Source organism: Hippopotamus amphibius, chromosome 13 (genome assembly GCF_030028045.1).
Source record: "Hippopotamus amphibius kiboko isolate mHipAmp2 chromosome 13, mHipAmp2.hap2, whole genome shotgun sequence".
NCBI classification, from domain to species: Eukaryota; Metazoa; Chordata; class Mammalia; order Artiodactyla; family Hippopotamidae; genus Hippopotamus; species Hippopotamus amphibius.
Genome location: NC_080198.1, coordinates 58,161,190 through 58,178,884, shown reverse-complemented (window position 1 = coordinate 58,178,884; position 17,695 = coordinate 58,161,190).

Genomic DNA, 17,695 nt, shown 5'->3' with positions numbered 1-17,695 from the left:
ACTTGCCTTTAGTCACTTTTCCTCCTGGCAGGTAATCTGGCCAAACCTATGGCATTTTTAAGATGTGGCTGAAAAGAAATCGAATGGGGATACATTTAATTTGGTTTTATTGAGGCCAACCTGTTTGATTTAGCTGCTTTCATGTAAAATTACGTTGTTTCCAGCAGTCAAGTTTCTTGCTGCTGTTCACTCCATAGATTCACCTGGTGTCAAACACAGAGGTGCGGAGCCAGAGGCTGTTCTGAGATACAAGCAAGTCCTGATACCAGAGGGTGTGGAAAGTAGAGAGAAACAGCTGCCTGGCTCTCCTTTGCCCCAGTTCTTATTCCTGTGGTGATGCAATGAGAACTAGATGTCATCCTATATGTAAAGCGGTCTCTTAGAGGCAAGGAAGCCTGGGAAAAAAGAATATAGGCATTTATGTAGAAGAGTGACCAGCTGCTCTGGTGTGCTCTGAGAGTGTCTCCAAGGTAATATGGGAAGAATTCTGAGTTCTTACCTCAGCCCTTTAGAATGCAAATAAATCTCTCCAAGGGAAAACCAAAGCTTAAGTCTCCAGCTGTACAATTCCTGGGATGTCTCTACTGAGTCTCATTCTGCCTTGAAATGTAAACATGTTTCCCTGGGGAGGTAAGTCCCTAATGATGGTCTCTATCTTATCTCTCAGAATTAACTTCAAGGATTGTTCTTTTAGCCCAGATCCAAAGTTCTGGTAAAATATGTTCAAAAATCTCTGACTATGCATAAAAATAGGTTTTACTCATAGCCTAACAGTATCTATACAAATCATTGAGATAAAGGGAGATTAATTAATCCCAGATAAGATTTTTAAATACAATTTAATTAATTTATTTATTTTTATTTTCTGGCTGGGCAGCATGTGGAATCTTAGTCCCCTGACCAGGGATCAAACCTGTGCCCCCTGCATTGGGAGCACAGAGTCTTAACCACTGGACTGCTAAGGAAGTGCCCAAAATAACCTTTTAAGAGGTGTTTTCAAACAATGCTATTGACTATAAATTGCTGAAACTACTTTGGGAAGAATTTTACCCTATCTACTAAAGGTAAACATATGCTAAGTTCGTTTGTGCTGCTATAATAAAACACTAACGAGGAGTCCCTTATAAACAGAAATGTATTGCTCACAGTTCTGAAGACTGGGAAATCCAAGATCATAGTGCCAGAAGACCCCATGTTGTGGCTACTGAGGACTCACGTCCTGGTTCATAGGTGGTGCCTTCTCAGCCTGTGCGTACATGGTGGAAGGGGGGTAAGGAGCTATGTGGGGTCTTTTACAATGAGCGCTAATCCTGTTCACAAGGGCTCCACCTTCATGACCTAAGCAAAGGCCCCACCTCCTAATACCATCATATTGGACATCTGGATTTTAACATGTGAATTGGAGGTGAGGGGAACACAAATATTTAGACCATAGCATTCTGCCCAGGCCCCCCCAGATTCATGTTCTTATCCCATGCAAAGTATATTCATTCCATCAACAACCCCAAAGTCTTAATTGGTTCCAACATCAACACAAAAGTCCAAGTTCAAAGTCTTATCCAAAAATCATCTAATTCAACATGGATGAGATGATTCATTCTTAAACAAATTGCTCTCTACCTGTGAATCTGTGAAATCTAGCATATGATATACTTCCAAAATACTATGGTGGGACAGTCATAGAATAAGCACTCCCATTCCAAAAGGGAGAAATAGAAAAAGTGAAAGGGATGACAGGCCCCAGGCAAGTCCAAAACTAAGACCCATGGGGGCAGGGTTGGGCCCCAAGGCTCCAGGATGCCCTACTCCCATTGCTTTGCTGGGTGAAGCCCACAGCACAGCTCTCTTGAGCAGAAATTGCATGCAGATAGCTCTGCAGATCTTGCATCTTGGGGCAGCTCATTGCTTAATGGCAACTCTCTGAAGTGGCCCCACCCCCTCAGTGGCCCTCTGGCTAGGTCACTGGACTGATGATCTATTCTTTAAGATCCAGGTGGAGGCAGCCACACCCTCTGCTTTTTTGGACTCACAGCTGACCACACCAGGGCCCACAGAAATTGCACCTTGGGCGGCTGAGGATCACAGCGCTGGAATCCAGCCACATTCTTTGCCATTTTATAATAAGGATCATCTTTCCTCTAGTTTCCAATAACATGTTCTTCATTTCCATCTGAGACCTCATCAGAGTGACCCTTACCATCCATATTTTTACTGATATTCTGTTCTGGACCACTTGGGTGATCTCTAAGATGACCAAGGCTTTCTCTACAGCTCTTCCCTTCTTCTTCTGAGCCCTCATGAGAATCACCCTTAATAGTTCATTCACTGCAATGCAGGCTTTTTCTAGCATGCAGCTCCAAACTCTTTCATGCTCTGTCCATTACCCATTTTTCAAAGCTATTTCTAAATGTTAGGCATTTCTTGCAGCAGTACTACTACTTTTAGGTTTTGGGGGGAACACAGACAACCAGACCATAGTAAATGCATAACCTATGATCCGGTAATTCCATTTCTGCCATTTTATATAATTTATGAATTATAATTTTAATTGCCAAAAGTTTTCGTATCTTTCATTGCTCTTAAAATAGTGCATATAGTAATAGCTATAAAACTAGTGTATACAGTTGTTATGGACTGAACTTTGTTCCCTTAAAATTCATATCTTGAAGCCCCAATCTTAAATGTGACCATATGTGGAAATAGGGCCTTTAGGGAAGTAATTAAGGTTCAGTGAGACATAGGAGTAAGGCCTTATTCTCACAGGACTGGTGTCTTTTTAAGAAGAGGTAGAGACACCAGAGATATTTCTGTCTCCTAGAAAGCACAGAAGAAAGGCCATGTAAGAACAGAGCATTAGGAGGCTATCTGAAAGCCACACATAGAGGTCTCACCAGACACTGACCCTGCTGACACCTCGATCTTGAACTTCCAGCTTCCATAACTGTGTGAAAATAAACTTCAGTTGCTTAAGCTTTCCCATTTTCCCATTTTTTTGAGGTTTTTTTGAAGTTTTTTTGTTATGGCAACCATAGAAGACTAATAAAATAGTTAAAATTGTAAAACTAGTGTATATAGCTACGGTTATTTAAAAAGTTATAATTAAAAAGCCTAGAAAAGGTTGAATTTTTAAAGGAATTTCTCTTTTGTACAGTTAATTTCATTTCCCTTTAAATGTACTACTTCCTCCTTTTTCTTGCTGTCCCCTTCGAATCTGTCATAACAGATTTCTCAATTTACTTATTAACTAATTTGTAGCATGTTATTCTATACCTGAATTTCAACACATGTGGCCATTGCCTGTCAAATACGAGCGTGAGTCAAAAATTGTCTGCACTCTGGCTGTAGAATTTATTTTAATTCACTTTTAGAAAAGAAAATACATCATTTTTCATCATAATCTCCTTGCTTTCAATACACTTTGTCCATCTGTCAACAAGTTTTCGTATTCCATCATTAAAAAATGTTTTAGGCTGAGCTGCGAGCCTTGAATGCACTGCTGTCTTCACATCTTTACGCGGACGAGCGTCCAGCTCCTTCTTTTTCTTTTATTTAAGCTCTTTATTGGAATTGCTCTACACTGCTGTGCCAGTTTTTAAGGTACATCAAAATGAATCAGCTGTATTTATGCACATATCCCTACCCTCCCGCAACTCCCTCCCACCCTCCCTATCCTGATGGGTAACACTTGTGTTACCTTCCTTGAACTTCTCTATCCATTTATACACACTTCTTCATGACAAAACACTTTCTTCATACTGTGCACTACGTCTTTGATAAATAACGGCACCAGGTACACCCTCAGACCACAAAAACTGAAGTCACTGCACCCTGCTCTTCTTTCGTGCAAATTGCAAGTGGGGCATCCATTTTTGCTCCCACCACAGTTACAAATGAACTCATGTAACACATTCGCACCTGCACAGCAGTGACTGGGAAGACAGTAGGTTTGAACGGAAAGTGATGATAAAACAGTGCGGCCGACAGAAGGTTTGATATAACCGGATGTGGATAATTTTTGACTCACCATTGTAGAATAATGCTGGAATTTTTAGATTAATATTATTCACTTTTTTCCTTTCTTAGTAATAAAAAATATGCTTGGTGCCAATGATTTCTCCTCTGATATTGTAAAATTTCTGGGCCACTCTCAAGAGAAGCATGTCCACTTGCTGGTTAGCAGGCAATAGGCTTTTTAACCTAAGTTCACTAATGGAAAGTGATTCGTTTCTCTGGCAGTTGGGTACAATATGCTTCATCTACTACAAAATTAATAAATTTTCTGGTATGCTGATGTCACCTTTTATTATTTTCAAGACCTGCCACAGTTTATTTTGTTTATTCTTAATGCTGTTTTCTGTAGAATTAGTAGAAATGCACTTTGGCATTTTAAAACTATAGTACTGCTTGTTTTTATTTCAGAATAGGAGGACGATGAAAGCTTCTCTTAAAAATCAGGCATATTATTAGTCTCATTCTAGAAGAAAATGTTAAAAATTGGAAGCAAAAGATAAAGCAATATTTTAAATAAGAAGGTAAATAATAAAAAAGAAAGATAAAAAAGCTAAACCTTTTCAGCCATGATAAGAAGTTATTGGTAATAGATCGAGGATATCCAATGACCCCTTGCAAAAGGAGCCAAAGTAGATTTGATTGATAGGTGAATAATTAAAATTATAACTTGCTATATTTTATTTTAAAATGTCTTTCATTATGTTATCCAATAAGTTTCCTTAAAATTATTTTACACAAGTTAAGGAAAAATAGAATTTTATCATGTAAATAGAAATTTTTGAAAGTACAATTGTTATTGGCCTTTCTTTAAGCACTGTAAAGATAGATTTTTTTAAACCAGCTATCAAAATAGTCATTTATTCCTGAAAGTCAAATGTAAAGGTATAAATTAACACAACTAAATATTTTATGTAAATTTATTTTGATAATTTCTCATATAATTTTCTGTAATTCATAATTTTAATTTATTCCTAAACAAATGAGAAAAAAAGAAATTCTGCCAAGTCTGAATTCTTGCATTTATGTCACTCTCATGCACATTTTCTCTGTATATTTCAGGCAAGTTAAGTATTTGCAGTTGGTGCTTGCTGCATATAGCCATAGAGCTTAGCAGTGATCATTGGTTCGTAACCTCACCCACATGTTAGAATAATGTGAGACATTTCAAACTACCCATATCCCTTCTTAAAAACTGAAGTTCTGTTTTCACTGAAGCAGAGTGAGACTAAGAAGTATTTTAAAATTCACCATGTGATTCTACTGTGAAGCCAAGGTTCAGAGCCATGGGTTCAGACCCTAAGATAAATATAAATTATTAGTTAACGTGATTTTAAATTTGAATATTTATAATCTTGATTGAAAGTGGAGTACTTAGAATTTTGCCTGGGGCTTTCAAGTATTTATAATATTCTTCTGTTTTTATTCCATTAAATATAATCTGCCATTCATTTATTTTAACATTTATGATTCTAAAGCACAATTTCACAAAACTTGCATTTTCTAAATGTGAACACTCTAAATATGCCTGTCATTTCTTAAAATAGTATGTTTACTTAAAACTCAATTGCTATGTTGTCAGCTGAACTTAAAAATATAATTATTAGTCAGCAACAATAGGAAGATTTTTACCATGTCTAAAGAAATATTTCAACACTGGATTTTTCTTTAAGTTTTATGCACAAGTGTGTCCTTTGCTTTCTTTTTAATTTTTTTTTCTTTTTCTTTTTTGTCTGTGTGTATGAGGTTTAAATAAAGAACTATGATTAAAACTGCTCAAGGTAATTAATCATTTTTCTTATGAAATTACCAGGGTAAATTAAGAATCTTATAATTAAAGAGTTTTCTATTGTGTAAAAGAAACATGCTGAGACACTGTGTTGGAAAATTAGTATATCAAAAGCCAATCAAATTAAGTCCTCATACACTGGACTTTTAAAAAAATTTGTATATTACATATATTTTTTTCTTATATGATTATTGCATTTTTCTAATTAGAGGAGTACATATTCTTGCATGAGATGATTTGTGCAATGTACTATTTGTAATTTATTTTGTTAAAAATAAGCGTCATTGATATGTATCTCATGACATGTAATCAAATGAAACTCAGATTGATTATACAATTGATATTTACATCAGTAAATATTGTATAACAATATTTACTAAACACTCATCTTTTAAACACTTTTGTAATGCTTATTATGAAGTTTGGGTTTTATTTATGAAAAAATATGTCTTGGATTTTACAATTAGATTTAGTCTATATGACAAGTCAGTTTACCTGAAAAATCTCAATAACAAATGCTGATATTAGAAATGTCATTATATATGTATACTTCAAACTGCAGGAAAACAGTCCCTACCAGAAGCACAAGTGAGACTTAATACCAGTATGACCAGTTGCTCTGACTTTTCTGGGTAGCAGAAGAAATGGGCACAAGAACTTACAAATTTGGGATTTATACTCATCAGTGAGTAGGTGATTAATAGCTACACCCATAAAGAAATGGTAGACCAAAAAACCAGTAACCAACACAGGTAATGAAGTGAAATTTGTCTATCAGTACTAGAACAGTTGATAGGAATTGATAAGAATATATGTATATATTCATTCTTCCATGAGAATGTGTCACATTAGGAATATACATCATGTGTTCTTTGTCTTCACATTTATGAATTATAAGGACTTGAACTATCAAATTAAAAATGAACATATGCATTATTTTCTGGCCAATGATACTTTGGGGGTTTTTCAGAGGAAATACAAAATCATTCTAGAGCAGTAGTTAGAAAACATTTTTTTCTGTAGAGGACTAGGGAGTAAATATTTTAGGCTTTGTTGGCCAGTGTAAAGAGCAGCTTACAGGAGAATATTAGCAAAAATGTAGAAAATATGAGAAGCCAAAAGACATGGAGCATAGAATAAAAAAAATCCAAGGAGCATCTAATAGAAGTTCCGGAATAGAGAGAATGGAAACTGTGAAATAATAATGATTTGTTTCTGCTTCTGGAAAGGATGGAGTAGTTGGATAAGACCCATAATCCCAATTGTAATGACAAGAAAAGGCTGTATTAATTTTTAAAGTCATATTTCTAAAGCATCAGAGAATTTTGGAAGTAATGATGAATAGATGAGTAGAATGCATGATCAGTGGACACAAAATATTAATATATATGAACAGGTGGTTAAGTCTAATGAAAGCATTTGCTATGTAGAAGCAAAATAAATACAATGAAACAAATACTTGAAAACACTAAAACACCTGTAAAGTAGGACAAGGAATCAATATTCAGACATTATAAGGTATTATGTGTTAACAGGGAATAAACTATTGATATTGATCTACTTTAAGTCAAGAATGTATGCAAGGAAATTAAAAGGGATTATTCAATCAATCTAGTGAAAGTCAAAAGAAGACCAAAGTCATGGAAAAAACATGGCAGTGATTAGAGAAGAAGGATATCAGGGGCGAAAATTAACACAGAATTGGGTGGGTGTTCCCATCCAGTCTGTATGAGCTTTTGTCCTGATGGACTCCTCAGATGAAAGAGACAGAAATTGAAGACTGTAGATCACCTAAAATAGAGTCTATCCAGAGACCTGTTTATGCTAAGCAAGAGTACTAAAAGCTAGTGGAATTCACTGAAGGATAAAACAAGAATGATGCAGAATACCTGAAAATACCTGTAGACTGGGATAAAATCTCAGCTGTCCAGGGCCTCTCAAATTTTGAGCTGGATTTAAAGTGGTCTGGGATGGGTAATGCCTACAAAAGCAATGCGTCTGGAGGAAATTACCTCCACAGTAGGTCTGAAGGTATTGTTAGAAATCATTTACACTAATTAACTGTGTGAACTTGGCCAAGTCATTTATCCTCTGAGATTCTCAGTTTCCTCGAATGTGAAGTGAATGTAAGAGTGACTAACCTGTAGATATGTACTGAGAATTAAGTTAACTGATTTTGAAATCATTTAGAACTGTGCCTGCCACAAGCATATGCAGTATAATGTGTGTGTGCGTGTTGCTTTCCGGAGTGCAGGCTTAAGTACATCTGTACACAAGAGAAAGAGAGAAGGATAAGGGTATTGTTGAGGATGACAGAACAATTGAAAACAAATCAACAGACAAGAGAAACAGAATATAACTTTAAATCATAGAATTATCAGACAGACCTTAAAGAATAGCTATGCTTACAGTATTTAAAAGAACAAAATAAAAGCCAAAAGATGCAGGTAGGAAAATATAACAGTGAACCTGGTATATTTAAAACAAGAAATGCTCACTAGAAAATAACAGAGAGAAAAAAAAAAAAAGAAAATAACAGAGAACTACTAGAAAACTACCCAAGTGCAACAGGGAGAAATAAAATTAAAGAAAATATTGAAGACAAAGGATACAGAGAATAAAAGATGATAGAGTTCAAAGGGCAAAGGCAATAACTAAGGAGATAATGGATAATACTTTTCAATTATTGATTAAAGATAAATATAAACAGATTTAAGCAGGTCAACAAATTCTCAATAAGGTAAGAAAAGTGAACTGCAGAAAACAGAAGACAAGAGAAACATCTTAAAAACTGCCTGAAAATAAAAAGATTAAAGAAGCAACAATTAGGCTGATAGCTAATTTCTCAGTAGAAAAAAAATGAAATCACAGTAAGAGGTGTATAAAACTTAGTAAATAGAAACCTCAATTAAATAGAGTTTGAAGACCAGAAGGAGGATCTTTCATGTGCTGTGACAGCAGCAGAACCCAACAGGAAGAAGAAAGCTTCCTATTCTCTCCTGGCAAGGACTCAGCCAATGAAAAGCCATGGACATGGACTCTGTCCATGGGAGGGTGGGAAGCCCTCTCATATTACTTTTCTGTTTTATAAAAATGTTCCCTTGCTGTGTGGGGGCTTGCATGTGGCTCACCATGATTGCAGACCCTGAATTGCAATTCTCTGATGATCCCAAATAATCTCATATTTGCTGCATAAACATCTAACAATCTATTTCAAGTCAACAGATGGAATAAGTGCAACGTGTTTAAAAATGTGGAATTCTGTATTTATTAAAAATATATTCCAATAATGAAAGTGAAATAACTATTTAAGATAAACCAAGACTGGTAATTTGGCATCAGTAGAACTTCATTAAATAAAATTCTAAAGGATATAATTCAAATTGAAGAAAAATACTCTTCATTTTTTTAAGCAAAATTTTACCTATGAGTACCTTAAATAACACATAAAGAAAATTAAGTTGCACAATTTTGTAAAAGTTGGTTCACTTATAAATGGAGTTAAATTTCTCATATAATTCAAGAGGAAGATACAGGTTTTGATTAACATTAGAATTAAATCTTAAAAATGCATTTACTTTCTAGAGCAACCAATAAAAGAAATAAAAATGTAATTTCCAAACTAGAAAAAGGAATAATAAAAATAAAAAAGAATAGATGAAAAGAGAGAACTAATTTCATCAAGCTGGATAAATAGTAACTTAAGAACAGGGATTTAACACACACACACAAACACACACAAACACATGTAATTTAATTTTTACAAATAGATAAAAATCTTCCATGAGTCATCCAAAGGCAACAGACTTGAAAGTAGAGGAACAAAACCTCCCTATATTCTATGTATAATTAGTAGATTTAAAGTACAGAAAAACAGAAGTTCAAAAATAAAACAATGGGAAAAAAGTGTAACATGGGAATACCAGCCAAAAGAGAGCTGGCATAACCATATTCATATAAGAAAACAAGTGGGGGATAATAATTATTCGAGATAATGAGGACATTTTGTGAAGAATGTAATAATATAGTGTCAAAATACATAATGTAAAAGTTTTCATATTACAATGAAATCACAGAGTAGAACATTTTAACACAGTTTCTCAGTCATTTATATAATTAGGAGAAAAAATATTAGAAGGTTTGGGAAGATTTGAACTACCTTAAATGAACTTTGTCTAATGGGCATAACTATACATAACTACTGCAGAATGCACCTTCAATAAGAAAAATCACGTAGTGGTGCTACTTCTAACAATGGTGATGTAGAGTACAAGGATTACATCCTCTCACAGATAACAACCATATACTGCTCAAAATGTAAGCAACACTCTGAAGGCACCAAAGACAGATAACAAGCTGATAGAAACTGAAGCGGAGTTAAACTGGAAGAGGGAGAAAAGAAGGAGATGAGGTTTACTCTAATATCACTTTTGACCTCCCCTTCTTTTGATGCCAGCACCTCTTCTGGCATGTTCTTTTCCTGGGCTTCTAATCACAGATTCCTCTCTCTGATGACAAGGATGAGGTCATTACCTAAGGCCAGCCGAATTCTCTTCCAAGAAATTTGCATCTTTAGCAGAGGCACACAAAACTGGAAAGGAATGAGAGCCCTTATGTGATCCCAGTGCCTATAAGAGAAGCTCACTAGTTCTGTGGCTGATGTCTAATTCTTCCCTGGCTCCTATTCTTCTCATGACTTGGTTTTTCATTGTGTTATTCAATGCTGTAAGCCTATCAGTATGTTTCCGATAAGTCTTTTTTTTTTTGCTTCAGTTAGAGTTGGTCTCTACTGCTTACAAATAAACAACTTTAATAACAAAGAGGGGAGAAACATAGAGTAGATTTCACATATTGTTCTTAATGGAAAATACTAGTAATAAATAATTTTATTAGTAAAGATAAGTAAAACCTCTGTCTGATGGGATTCAAAAATAGAGAAAAAAAGGAAAAGAAAGTCAGTGCTAATTATAACTCTGAAAGTAACCTATTGACAATTTCAGATTTTGTTAGAAGACAGAAACCCATTTCAGTAGCTTGCAGAAAGAAGTGGCTTGTATGAAACAGGAAGAAAGAAAAAAAAAAAAAACATATGAAGAAGAATGGGCAGACATGGAAAGAAAACTTCAAAGTTGAAAAGCTAGAATTAAACTACACCTACGTGAGATAATACAGAATTTTAAGGAGTCAAAATAAATTAATCTGACATTCATTTGGGGTGACAAATTTCAGAATTACTGTTGCAGAATGTTGGAATAATAATTTGATATTTCAAATGTATGAAGCCCTCCAACATTGTGTATGAGAAAGACCTGGCCATTAAAATAATAAAAAAAAAATAAGATGATAGCAGCCTAAAGCCTGAATATAATCCAAGAATTTTGGCACTCTTGAGGAAGCAATGAGGAAAATTAAAGCAGACAAATTAATAAAACAGAATATTAGAAAAATACACAAGATTTTAAAAAAGCAAGTATATTGATTAAAGTTCACTAATTACTCCCAACAAAGTTTTAAACAGTTACTACACCTACAGCTATTTTGCAAAATTTAAATTTCCAAAGAAAAAAATCTTATAAACAAGATACAAAAAAAGGCAATTTAAATATAAAAAATGTTAGGTTGACAGACTCTTATTTGCAGAACAGCAAATAAGAGAACACATCGTAGCAATTATTTATAGATGTTTGAAGAGAAATTTGGTACTTTTAGGAGAATACTTGCAATTTCATTCTCAGCCTCACCATTAGTGTGTATGTGAAAACAACATAGTGCTGTTCTCAGGTAATCACAGGTTTAGAATATTACTCATTTGCCCATCTTGAATATGAGTTTGAAGATAATGTGGAGATCCCTGAGATAACTCATTACAAAAACTTATGAAATAACTCTTTTTCCAAAGTTACATACAACACATTTTGACTTACAAAAATAATGCAAATAAAAAATATTAGATACAAGTATGGTTGTAAACTATGCTCAGTATGAGAATTTCTTGGAGAAACTTTTAAATATTAAATGATAAATTTAAAATAATACCCATAAAGAAGTAACGTGATATAGGGGAATATGGGGATAAAGATGATGAAGTTTCCTTGTTTTATGTAGGAGCTTAATTTTGTTTTTGGCTTTAATAATCAGATAGTTATATACTGATAAATGTATCTTTTATAAACTTAGAGTCCAACAGGTAGATAATATCTCTACAGTGTATTGCATGCCTCCTGACTGGAGATTCACAAAGTATATTAATATACAAAAGGCTGGAGGAATTCTTACAACAAGGAAAAAAACAAATTTAGTTAATCCAGTACTTTAGCAATGTATTTGACCTTTATTTTAGTTAGAGTTATTGGTTGAACACAATAGAATTTATTTTTAGTTTAACCAAGCAAAAATAAATATATTGGATAGGCATAGGACAGCTCTTAAAATTGACCAAAAGAAGCAGGAGAAATAGGCTTAGACATGAATCAGAGAGCACCTCAAAGCCAATATCAGGAAAAGGAGGGAGGTCTGCTTGTGATGTGGCCTTTGGCCTGTCAGCTCTGGCCCCTTGCCACTGGCCTCTGCCAGCACAGCACACACACGTTTCCACTAATGCTGATGGGCTCTGCCTCACCCTGTCACTTGCTGTTTCAGCATTGTAGTTAAAAATCTATATGATTGCTACAAGTAATTTCAGATTCTGCACCTGTTTCTTACCTCTGAAGTTTAAAAGTTCCAGGAGTTAAGTGCTAACAAGCCATACTTAAGTCTGGTCCATGATTTAGTCTCCAGGTGGTAGGAAAAGGAAACTCTACTCATACACAGGTTCAAAATGAGAAGATCCTGTAATAAGATTCCTACATAAAAGAGAGTCATGTCATAGTGCTCTCAAGGTCTATCCATGTTTTGGCAAATGGCAGAATTTTCTGCTTTCTCAGGTCGAATACATAAATACATATGTACATATGTCAACTACAGCTCAAGAAAACTTATGGAAAAAAAAAAGCATTGGGCAGCTTGACAGATGCCCAGTTTTCCTAAAAAAAAAAAAAAAAAAAAGCATATTCTCCATCAGACAAAAATACAGTTACCAATACCATTAAATTATTCCTTATAAAACTAAAATTGTACTCAACCATTTCCCAAAAGAGAAAATGACAAATCACATCAGGTACTGTACAGGCCTACCTCGCATATGTGGTGGGTTTGGTTCCAGACCACCACAGTAGGAGGAATATTGCAATAAAGTAAGTCACTCAGATTTTTTAGTTTCCCAGTGAATGCAAAAGCAATGTTTACACTATATTGTAGTCTATTAAGTGTGCAATAGCACTATCTCTAAAAAATCTCTAAAAATGTACTTACCTTAATTAACTATACCTTATTGCTAAAAAATACTAACCATCATTTGAGCCTTCAGTGAATCACAATCTTTTTGCTGGTGGAAGGTCTTGCCTCAATATTTATGGCTGCTGACTAATAAGGGTGGTGATTGCTGAGGGTCCGGATGGCTGTGGCAATTCCTTAAAATAAGACAACAGTGAAATTTGCCACATCAATGACTCTTCCTTCCATGGACTATTTCTCTGTAGCATGCAGTGTTGTTTGATAGCATTTTATTCACAGTAGAACTTTCAAATTTGGATTCAGTCCTCTCCATCCCTGCTGCTGTTTTATTGTTAACTTTATGTAATATTCTAAATTCTTTGTTGCCATTTTAATAATCTTCACTGCGTCTTCACCAGAAGTAGATTCCATCTAGAGAATATTTTCTTTGCTTATCCATAGGAAGCAACTCCTCATCTGTTAAAGTTTTATGATGAGATTGCAGCAATTCTGTCACATCTTCAGGCTCCACTTCTAATTGTATTTGTCCTGCTAATTCAACTACATCTGCAGTTACTTCCTTTCCTGAAGTCTTGAAACCCTCAGAGTCGTCCATCAGGGTTGGAATCAACTTCTCCTAAAGTCCTGTTAATGTTGCTGTTTTGACCTCTTCCCAAGAATCACAAATATCTCAGCATCTAGAATGGTAAATCCTTTTCAGAAGGTTCTTGAATTGACTTGGCCTGTATCCATCAAAAGAATCACTTTCTATGACAGCTATAGCCTTACAAATGTATTTTTTTAAATAATAAGATTTGAAAGTCAAATGGCTCCTTGATCCAAGGGCTGCAGAATGAATGTTGTGTTAGCAAGGCATGAAAACAACATTAATCTCATTGTTCATCTCCATCAAAATTCTTGGGTGATGAATTGTGTGGCCAATGACAGTACTATTTTGAAAGGAATTTTTTTTTCTGAGCAGTAGGTCTCAACAGGGGACATACAATAAACCGTGTGTTAAACAAATGTGCCATCTTCTAGGCTTTGTTGTTCCATTGATAGAATACAGACAGGGTAGATTTAGCATAACTCTTAAGGGCTCCAGGATTTTCAGAATGGTAAATGAGCATTGCCCACAACTTAAAGTCACCAGCTGTATGATCCCCTTATAAGAGATACAGCCTATCCTTTGAAGCTTTGAAGCCAGAGATTGACTTCTCCTCTCTAGCTATGAAAGTCCTAGATGGCATCTTCTTCCAGTAGAAGGCTGTTTCATTTACAATGAAAATCTGTTGTTTAGTGTAGCCACCTTCATTAATTTTCTTAGCTAGATCTTCTGGATAATTAGCTGCAGCGTCTATGTAGCACTTGCTGCTTCACCCTGCACGTTTATGTCATGCAGAAAGTTTCTTTCCTTAAACATCATGAACCAACCTCTGCAGACCTCAAGCTTTTTTTTTTTTTTTTTTTGTAGCTTCCTCACCTCTCTCAGCCTTCACATCATTGAAGAGAGATAGCACATGGGTCTGGATTAGGCTTCAGCTTAAGGGAATCTTGTGGCTGGTTTGGTGTCCTATTCAAACCACTGAGGCTGTCACCATATCAGCATTAAGGCTGTTTCACTTTCTTATCATTTGTGTGTTGGAGTAGCACTTTAGTTTCCTTCAAGAACTTTTCCTTTGCATCCCAAATAGGCTGTTTGACAAAAAGGCTTAACTTTTGACTATCTCACCTTTCAACATGCCTTCCCCCTAAGCTGAATCATTTCTAGCTTTTAACTTAAAGTGAGAGACCTAAGACTCTTCCTTTCACTTGAGAACTTAGGGGTCATTGTTGGGTTATTAACTGGTCTAAATTCAATATTGTTTTGTCTCAGGGAATAGGGAAGCTTGAGGAGAGAGAGAAAGATGGGGAATGGTGGTCCATAGATCAGTCAGAACACAGACATTTATCAATTAAGTTTACCCTCTTTTATGCCCCTGGTTTGTGACACCCCTCAATAATTACAATAATAACATCAAAGATCACTGATCACAGAGAACCATAACAAATATAATGATAATGAAAAAGTTGACATTTTGTGAGAATTACCAAAATGTAACATAGACATGAAGTGAGCAAATGCTGTTGGAAAAAATGGCACCATCAGGCTTGCTCGGGCCAGGGTAGCCACAAAACTTCTATTTGTGAAAAGGGCCAGAACTATGAAATGCAATAAAAGGAGATATGCGTATATTCAGCTTCAAGTACAGGACTTCTGGGTAAGGTATTTCTTTTCGTCTTCTTTCATTTTCTTATTTCTTTATTCTGTAAACTTTGGTTTAAATTGTAAATGTTTCAAAGACATTCTATGGATTTTAGTGAAAGATAAAGAAATAAAATGCAAATATCTCTATAGACAAAGGAAGAGATATAGGTAGTTACTTTATTCCTAATTTTCTACACTACAACAAGTAAGAGTTGATACTTAACACTCCTTTTCTCCATTAACCATCTTATGTTTGCTTTACCTACAGACAAACATTTTGGTCATTTGGTCAAAACACATGCCTTTATTTCCGAAATATCAGACTTTTGTAGTGCTCTCTGTTTTTCATTAACTTTTAACATTTGAGTAATACTCACTAAACTGTATTAAAACTGACACACATTCCCCCACTTAGAAAAATTATATGTGGGCAATAAGGAGAGAACTTCTGTCTTGGTGTTTGCCAAGGTAGACAAACTGTGTGTCTGAGAATAAACAAATAGAAACTGCCCACAGAGTTAAGTTGATGATTCTCATGGTAATAAAGATCAGAAGATATAGGGTAGGAACCCAGATTATACAAATTTAAAATTGTACCTCTTTAGAGTTCTGTGGATGGAGTACAAAGGCTTTATGTTACATGCAGAAACATACACGTGTGTGCACATGCGCACGCACACACACACACACAGATGTATATCTCCTTTGTTTATATCTCTTTTGTTTTCCCTTAGTGTCTAGACCTCTAGTAAGTTTTTTAAGAGTTCCAGCCTGTCCCAGAGAAGTTAATAGAAACCAAAGGGAAGGTTCTCATTAAGTGTTCCCATTAAAATATTTACAGAAAGAATAACACATGACTCTGCTGACTTCTCAAGGTTCAAAATGTGAATCTGAATACTGAGTTTGTCTTCATAGTCAAGAGCATCCTTGTGAATTTCAGATTTCTCAAGTAACCACTTCTGTATAAAGAGAGTGGAGGACCTAAATAGACATTTCACCAAGGAAGACATACAGATGGCCAAGAGGTAGATGGAAAGATGCTCAATGTCACTAATTGCTAGAGAAATGCAAATCAAAACTACAATGAGGTACCACCTCACACCAGTCAGAATGGCCATCATCAAAAAATCTACAAATAATAAATGCTAGAGAGGGTGTGGAGAAAAAGGAACCCTCCTCCACTGTTGGTGGGAATGTAAATTGATACTATGGAGAACAGTATGGAGATTCCTTAAAAAACTAAAAATAGAACTACCGTATGACAAAGCAGTCCCTCTCCTGGGCATATAGCCTGAGAAGACCGTAATTCAAAAAGATACATGTACCACAGTGTTCATTGCAGCACTATTTGCAATAGCTAGGACATGAAAGCAACCTAAATGTCCATTGACAGATGAATAGATAAAGATGAGGCACATATATACAATGGAATATTACTCAGCCATAAAAAGGTACGAGATTGAGTTATTTGTAGTGAGGTGGATGGACCTACAGACTGTCATACAGAGTGAAGTAAGTCAGAAAGGGAAAAACAAATACCATATGTTAACATATATATATGGAATCTAGAAAAGTGATATTGATGAACCTAGTGGTGGGGCAGGAATAAAGATGCAGACATAGAGAATGGACTTGAGGACACAGTGGGGGAAGGGGAAGCTGGGATGTAGTGAGAAAGTAGCATTGACATATATATACACTACCAAATGTAAAATAGATGGGTAGTGGGAAGCTGCAGCTTAGCACAGGGAGATCAGCTCGCTGTTTTATTATGACTTAGAGGGGTGGGATGGGGAGGGTAGGAGGGAGGCTCAAGAGGTAGGTGATATGGGGATATGTGTACATACAGCTGATTCACTTTGTTGTACAGCAGAAACTAATACAACATAGCAAAGCAATTATACCCCAATAAAGATTTATTAAGAAAATAAATTAAAAAAAAATAAATGTCCATGCTAACTAAAGAAAAAAGTTACAGTTGAACAAATATATAGAAGGATATGTATGTGATACACAAAGAATTTCACTTCTGATATATTTAATTACATAAAATTAAAACCATGAAATAAGTTAGGAACAAATTACACTTTAAAATTAAAAAAAGAGAGAGAGATTGTACTGACTCCTTGGGACCAATATGTAGTAAGAAAATGTGATAACCCCAAAACTATTAGCCATGGACCAGCTTAGAAATAATATGAAAGACTACTTCTGTTACTTTCTAATGTAGAAATTTTCTTTCCAAACTCAGCTATGGGGGCTTTATTTTCTGACATTTCATCTTTATGATGCATTTAAATTAATAGTATGCGTGTATTGATATATACTATCCCATCCAA